The sequence below is a fragment of the Pseudophryne corroboree genome, chromosome 8 (assembly GCF_028390025.1).
Source record: "Pseudophryne corroboree isolate aPseCor3 chromosome 8, aPseCor3.hap2, whole genome shotgun sequence".
In the NCBI taxonomy this organism is placed as follows: domain Eukaryota; kingdom Metazoa; phylum Chordata; class Amphibia; order Anura; family Myobatrachidae; genus Pseudophryne; species Pseudophryne corroboree.
Genome location: NC_086451.1, coordinates 415,044,056 through 415,052,046, shown reverse-complemented (window position 1 = coordinate 415,052,046; position 7,991 = coordinate 415,044,056). Strand labels below are relative to the sequence as shown.

Below are 7,991 nucleotides of genomic sequence, written 5' to 3'. Positions count from 1 at the left end.
CATTAAAGACAAGGGTACAGACCACGCAACCATGTTGGCGAGGTCTGTCGGTGGCTACTTTGAGAGAGGCTGCTGTTGATCACGATCGGAATATCACCAGACACAGGGAATTACAAGGTGATAAGTTAATGGCCGTAAGTATACAGGCCCTGACCACAAGGCAGCCTTTGTATAGATCACCAAACCCTGTGGGTAAGTCAAATGTGGTAACCTGTTATTCCTGTCATAGAGAGGGACACTTTGCACGAGACTGTAAATCGAGAAATACACAAAAGTCTTATCAACCCCCTAGACAACGACACGACACACGACATTGGGATCAGGGTCCGCAGAAACGGAGTTATGAGCCACATGCAGGGGAAACAAAAAGATACCCCCCGAACAGAGACTGGCAAGCCTCTGGTAGTTCCCAGTTAACTCCTTCTCAAGTAGTTACTGCCAGCGGGATTCAGGGAGGTCACTATACCCAATAGCGGTGTGACCACACCTGTAATCTGCAGCCAGTAAAAATGATTGCAAGTCTTGGAAGTGAACCCGAAATTGCAATTAATGTAGCTGGTAAATCATTAAACTTTCTTGTAGATACGGGGGCGGCCAAATCAGTGATAAATTCGACAGTGGGCATGAGAACCACTGGTAAGACAATTCCAGCCATGGGAGTAACGGGAGTAGTCCAGCACTACTCTGTTAGCAAACCAGCCGAGGTTACAGTAGGGCCTTTGCTCACCAAGCATTCCTTTTTGCTGGCGGCATCGGCACCGACTAATCTCCTGGGAAGAGATTTATTGTGTAAAATGGGGTGCGTCATTTATTGTACTACTGAGGGTGTATTCTTAGACATACCTGAGAATCACGCTCAGGAAGTACGAGACATGTTAGACTCCCCATCAAAATTAATGTCCCACACTGTTATGTTAAATAGGAATCCATTCCAGGTAGAAGAAATGACATCCCAAATACCAGAGTCACTGTGGACTAAAGATGGACAAGACACTGGATTAATGGCAAACGTAGCTCCAGTAGTTGTGCAAGTAAAAGATGGTAGGATAGCTCCAAAAATCCCACAATACCCTCTGAAGCCAGAGGTGGAGTTAGGAGTTTACCCAGTAATAGAGCGCTTGCTACAACAGGGCATTTTGGTAAGAACATCCAGCACTGCCAATAGTCCCATCTTCCCTGTGAAAAAGAGTGGGGGGAGGGGTTACAGGCTAGTGCAGGATCTAAGGGGGATTAACAAAATAGTTGAGAGTCAGTTCCCCGTAGTGCCAAATCCAGCTGTCATCCTCATGCAGATCCCTCCCACTGCGAAATTTTTCACTGTTATTGACCTCTGCTCCGCTTTCTTTTCGATACCCCTGCATCCTGACAGCCAATATTTGTTTGCATTTACATACAGAGGAGTCCAATACACATGGACTCGATTACCACAAGGTTTCATAGATAGTCCAAGTATATTTTCCCAGGCTTTGCATGATTGTTTACAGTCTTTCCAACCAGAGAGTGGATCAATATTGATACAGTACGTGGATGATTTACTGCTGTGTTCAGATTCATTGGAAGCGTCCCTGAAGGATACGAAACAGCTCCTGTTTCATCTTTCAGACACAGGACACAAGGTTTCCAAAGACAAGTTGCAATTATGCCAAACTAAAGTAAAATATTTGGGACACTGTCTAACACAAGGACTGAGACACCTGACCGCTGATAGAATTCAAGCAATTAGAGACATGACTCTGCCACAAACCCAGCAACAGATCAGAACGTTTTTAGGAATGTGTGGGTATTGCCGTAACTGGATCCCAGGGTTTTCCATTCTAGCTTTACCTTTGCAGGAGATGGTCTCCTCAAACAAACCTGATCGGATTTCGCATACAGACGAATCCGAGATGGCATTTGAGAGACTTAAACAGTGCCTAACGCAGGCGCCAGCATTAGGTATGCCAGACTATGGGAAACCCTTTGAGCTGTACGGAACAGAAAGTGCTGGTTGCGCGGCAGGCGTCCTAACCCAAAAGCACGGTGATGCCAGCAGGCCGGTAGCATACTACAGCGCTCAGCTAGATACGGTAGCGCGATCCCTCCCCACATGCTTGCGAAGCGTTGCTGCGATAGCATTGCTAGTAACGAAAAGCGAAGATGTAGTGCTAGGTCACAACCTCACAATTCATACACCACATGCAGTGTCAGCCTTGCTAAATTCTGCCCAAACCAGACACGTCTCATCAGCGCGGTTTACAAGATGGGAATTGGCACTAATGGCCCCCGTAAACATCACCATAAGGAGATGCAGTGCATTAAATCCTGCAACATATCTCCCAGGTGTGCCTGGACAGGCACAAAGGGTGGAGGATGAGAGTGGTGGGGAAGGAGGATTTAATACAAAGGATGACACACATGATTGTATGGAATATTTGACCCAAAATTTCACGGCAAGGCCTGACATCAGTGACAACCCACTAGAAGATGTAGACTTTACTTTCTACACTGACGGTAGTTGTCACAGACAGTCAGACTCGGGAGACTTGTGTACTGGATACGCAGTCGTAGATGACCAAGGCACCATAGAAGCAGAACCGCTAGGCCCACCTCACTCAGCCCAGGTTGCTGAACTGGTCGCCCTAACCAGAACATGTGAATTGGCTAAGGACAAGTCAGCCAATATCTACACCGATTCTAGATACGCCTTCGGGGTAGTTCATGATTTCGGAGCCCTATGGCGCCTCAGAAATTTCATGACGGCAGCTGGTACACCGATAGCGCATGCAGCCCACATCAAAAGGCTTCTAACAGCGATACAGGAACCCGACAGAGTGGCTGTTATCAAGTGTAAAGCACACACATATAGCCAGGACCCAGTATCACTTGGTAACAGCCGAGCAGATGAAGCTGCTAAGTTAGCAGCCGGTACCCCCAGACAGACACCACACAATTGATGGTATTCAATACCATCAACACACAGAAGTTGTGTGAGATGCAAAATTTGTGTTCCACACAAGAAAAGGCAGTCTGGAAGGCAAAAGGATATGGCCAGGAGTCCTCAGGACTCTGGACAGATGGACAGGGTAAACCAGTGGCCCCCAGAGCATATCTTCCATGTTTAGCTGAGGCAGCACACGGGCTGACTCATCTGGGCAAGGAGGGAATGTGTAAGTTGGTAAGAGCATATTGGTGCGCCCCAGGATTTTCATCTCATGCAGGTAAAAGAGCAATGTCATGCCTTACCTGTTTGAGAAAGAATATCGGAAAGGCAATACCAACAGAACCATCTCATATCCCACCTACAGGCGGCCCTTTCCAGGTAATACAGATTGACTTTATACAATTACCCCCTTGTCGAAATTTGAAATATGTACTTGTTTGTATAGATGTATTCTCAAATTGGGTCGAAGCATTTCCTGCGGCCACAAATACCGCTATGTTTACTGCTAAGAAAATTGTAAACATGGAAAAAAAGGAGAAGAAAGAAGACTCTTTTTGGGAAGCACTCATATACAGATAATATTGTATGACTGACTGTCACAATAACTAACTAAAATACAATACTTTAATAATTCTCGTTAAAAAATTAATTACTGAGGAGTTCAATGAGCGCCGATATTTGTTTAAATGGTGACATTGCGAAAATATAAAGAAATTGTTTGTAGCTTGCAAGGTACAAATACCTAATATAGGCCGAGATGGGTAAATCTGTGAATTTGTGAACAGACACACCAACTATAGGACAGCCTGTGGTCAAAAAAATGCTCATTCAATGTATATATATATGACCATCATTTGAAAACTGCTGTACATCCCAACTGGGAATTGAATCCTAGCAGGTAGTTGAATCATAGGTCATGACCGATAAGTAAGTCAGTGCTCTATTTTAGTGACAGGAAGGGTAGCAAATATTTGCAGTACCAGGGTGTTCCTTGGTGGTCTCCCATCCAAGTACTTAAACCGGCCCTCCACTGCTTGGCTTCCAAGATCAGATGAGATTGGGCATCTCCAGTGGGGTATGACCGCAGACCTTATGCTTACCCTTGTCACACTGTGTCCTAATTGGGCACAGATAGGAGCCAATTTGCGATATTATGTAGACCACAGGTGTCTAGGCAGCTGATGAAAAAAATCAGGAGTTTTTTTCTCAAAGATATAACACAAAATTCAGATACCCATCTAAATATTCACGGTTAAAGTAGTCGCAGTACAAGTAGAAGAAACATCTATTCTGCACAGATATTTAAGAATATTAAGTGACACTAATTCTAAATTATATTAATCTTAAAACTATGCAGAGAGGGAGACCTCCAAATTTGGTCTCCAAAATATCAAATAGATGTATGAAACATACACTGTGGATTATGCAGTAAGATATATCATAAACAGTGACATCTCCAGCTCTAATGCCCCATCATGAATTATTTTTAGGCAGTGGGGAAATAATAAGACAGAAAATATGCCATATATATCATCAATTAGGTGTTTTCAAAAAAGCATGGATTTCTGCATTACACAAGGAGAAAAAACATTTATGTGTTTGATAGGCTCCCAAAGATAGTAGATGTATCTGCATCCGTTGTTTTGGTAGCAAAAATAAGCACTTGTTTACTTACTGATGATGTTTTATCTGTCACCCATGCATATGATGAAGTGATCTCTGTGCCACGTGGATATGAATTTATCGTGCACAGAGAGGAAAAAGTGCATGTATCAAGATATTACCTAATCCAGGTGTACATTCATTGCGTTTTGTCCTACTTGTATAGGAGAAATGTCAGGGGAGATCCTGATGGAAGGTGCTGGCCGCGTCTGCCCGCGTATTGCCCGCTGCTGTGCTCCGGCCGCACTATTCTTCCTGTTAGGCTGGTTCCCGTAGCGACGAACTTTACCGTGATCGGCTAGTTGCGGTCACGTGTGCGCACCACGTGACCGTGAGGTTGTTGCTTCTCTTCCTTCTTCCTGACGTACGTTTCGCAAGATAGCTTGGTCACAGGGCGTCAGTGGATTCTGACCCTTGATTGTTCTTATAGCAGTAGTCCTGTTTCCTGATTGGTTCTCAACAGGGGATTGATACGTGTTCTGACCTATCATATTGATTATCGGTCAGTTAGTTCCCATTGGATAATATGTCATGATTGACAGTAAAGAGGACCAATCAGTGTTTATTGACGGACGATCATAAGAATTACTGTAAAAAGAGCTGATAAGACTAATTCAGAGTAATGCTGACATTGGAAATAAGGGAATAGTATAAATTAAAACCAAATAAATTAGGATGTAAGGATGTAGGTGTAAATATACAATTGTATGAATGTAGATAAACAATTAAATAAATAAATAATTATTTGGATAAAAGGTGCAGATTCTGTGTACAAAACTAGGTGTATTTCTAACCGTTACTGTATAATTTATTAATTGTGAAGAAATGATATTTTTGTTTTTATTTTTATTTTTATTTCTTATTTTTATCGGGGAAGAAAATTTATAGGGAAAAATTAATTGATTTATTATATGTGTATATATATAATACATATACATATATAGATGTTTACAAAACTCATTTATTACTGGTGAGTATGTGGTAGTGACTGTTATTAATAAACTAAGGTGTATTATATGATGATGTGCAAAACATAAATTAATAATAGTATAATAACTAATGTTATATAAATATAAATATAAATAAAAAGAAATAAAATATAGATAGAGTTGGTTTAAATAAATTGTGCTAGGATGTTAAGAGGGCATTGTGATAAAATGTTAAAATTATTCTAACATGGGGACCATGTACATGCACATCCATTATTCTTTATGCATGTGCATGTACATGGAATTGAGTGAAGCAATACCAATGTGAGCCCATGGTGCTAAATTATATGTGACGGAAAAAAGGGGGGGTTGAAATTATATGTGACGGAAAAAAGGGGGAAGGTTAAAAGTATATAATGATATTAGAGATCTATAGTCGTTAATGATCATTTAGTGCACTACAAGGACCACAGATTAGTGTAGTGATACCAATTAAGTGTGACGAGAGTTATTAATTTTAAAATAATTAAATAATTAAATTAATTAAAAGAAGACTGATGTAATTACATATATATATATATAAGGGGTGGAGGAAAAAGAGAGTGGAGTGGGAGGGGTGGGGGGGGGGAAGGGAGATAAAGGAAAACAATTTTATGAAAAGTGTCTGGACAGTGGGATTAATGTTTCAATTTAAAAAGACCCCATAATTGATGTTTTCATTCATGCCAAAAGGGTGGATAGTACCTAGTTTAAAAATCCACTCACATTCTTTCCTCAGTAGAGTGTCTATCAAACTGCCCCCACGGATTCCAAGTTTGATTTTTTCAAGTCCGAAGACCCTAAGTTCTTCCCATCTATTATCATGGTGTTGGTAAAAGTGGCGAGCTACTGTAGTGAGTGGTTTCATCTTTGTTTTGTCAGAAGTAGCATTGCGTATAGTCCCAATGTGTTCTAGGACGCGTTGTTTCAGTGGGCGAGTGGTAATACCCACATATTTTTTGTCACAGCTGCATTTAATGCAGTAAATGACACCTTCAGTTAGACAATTCATATAATCATTGATTTTAAATTCTGTCCCATATTTGTCCTTTACTTCCTTCACCGTTTCAATGTGTCTGCAGGCTTTGCATTTACCACAGGGGTATGTTCCTGTTGTAATGCTTTTCTTAGTGAGTGTTCTTTGAAAATGGCTTTGTACCAATTGGTCTTTCAGGTTCCTAGACCTCCGCCAGCTCATGGAGACACGTGAGCCAAGTTTTTCCGATAAGTCTGAGTCAGCATGTAATACATGCCAATGTTTTTGTATTGCTCCACTTACCTCCTTCCATTCTTGGCAGTAGTTGCCCACAAATCTTATAATATTTGTATTGTGTGCTGTCTCTTTCTTCTTAAAGATGATGTTATCCCTCGGGGTAATTTGTGCATTCCGTGATGCTTTTTTTATTGAGGTATTACTGTATCCTCTTTCGCGTAGTCGTTGGGCCAGTTCTGTACTTTGTTTTTTGAAATTATGATCATCTGAGCAATTCCTGCGAAGACGCAGAAATTCTCCTTTCGGTATATTTTCTATGGTGGGATGGAAATGTGAACTCGTCTGATGCAGCAGGGTATTTGTCGCTGTTGTTTTACGATACAGGCTTGTAGCTATCATTCCCTCTGGGTCCTTATAGATCATTAGATCCAAAAATGGTAATTCCGTCTGACTGATATTGTGAGTTAGACGGAGATTGAGATTGTTGTTGTTGAGACGCTCTATGAACTGATGTAATAATTGTAGGTCCCCTTCCCATATCATGAAGATATCATCTATATATCTGGTCCACATAATGATATTAGATGTAAAATCATCATTGGTGTCTTTGAAGACGAATTCTCTCTCCCACCATCCTAAAAAGATGTTGGCATAGGTAGGTGCACAGGCCGCCCCCATGGCTGTGCCTCGCGTTTGGAGGTAAAATCTGTCATTAAATACGAAGAAATTGTAGTACAGTACAAAATGCAGCAGTTTGATCAAAAAGGTATGAAATTCCTCCCAGCCTTCGGCGTGTAAAAAGTATTCGACTGCTGCTATACCTTCCGTGTGGCCAATGGAGGTATAAAGTGCTTCTACATCTAATGATACTAGGTATTGATTGTCCTCCAGTTTTACATCATGCAGTTTCCTAAGTATATCTGCTGTGTCTTGTATGTATGAGGGGAGACCCAGCACGAGATGTCTGAGGTGCAAGTCCAAAAAGATGCTAGCTTTTTCCGTTAGTCCTCCTATGCCCGATACTATCGGTCTTCCAGGTGGGTTAAGAATATTTTTGTGTACTTTTGGCAACATGTAATAAGTAGGAATTTTTGGATTCTGTACTTGTAAGTATTCATATTCCTGTCTTGTAATCGTCCCTTGTTCTTGAGCCTGAGTAATGATCTTAGAATAGACCAATATGTAGTTGCCCAAGGGGTTCAAAAGTATCCTTTTGTAACAATCAGTG

The 7,991-nt window shown here is 41.3% G+C and overlaps 1 pseudogene; it reads right to left on the bottom strand.

Moving 5' to 3' along the window:
• Window positions 1-3,888: 3,888 nt before the first annotated feature.
• LOC134951250 (5S ribosomal RNA) lies at window positions 3,889-4,009 on the bottom strand (annotated as a pseudogene).
• Window positions 4,010-7,991: the final 3,982 nt, after the last annotated feature.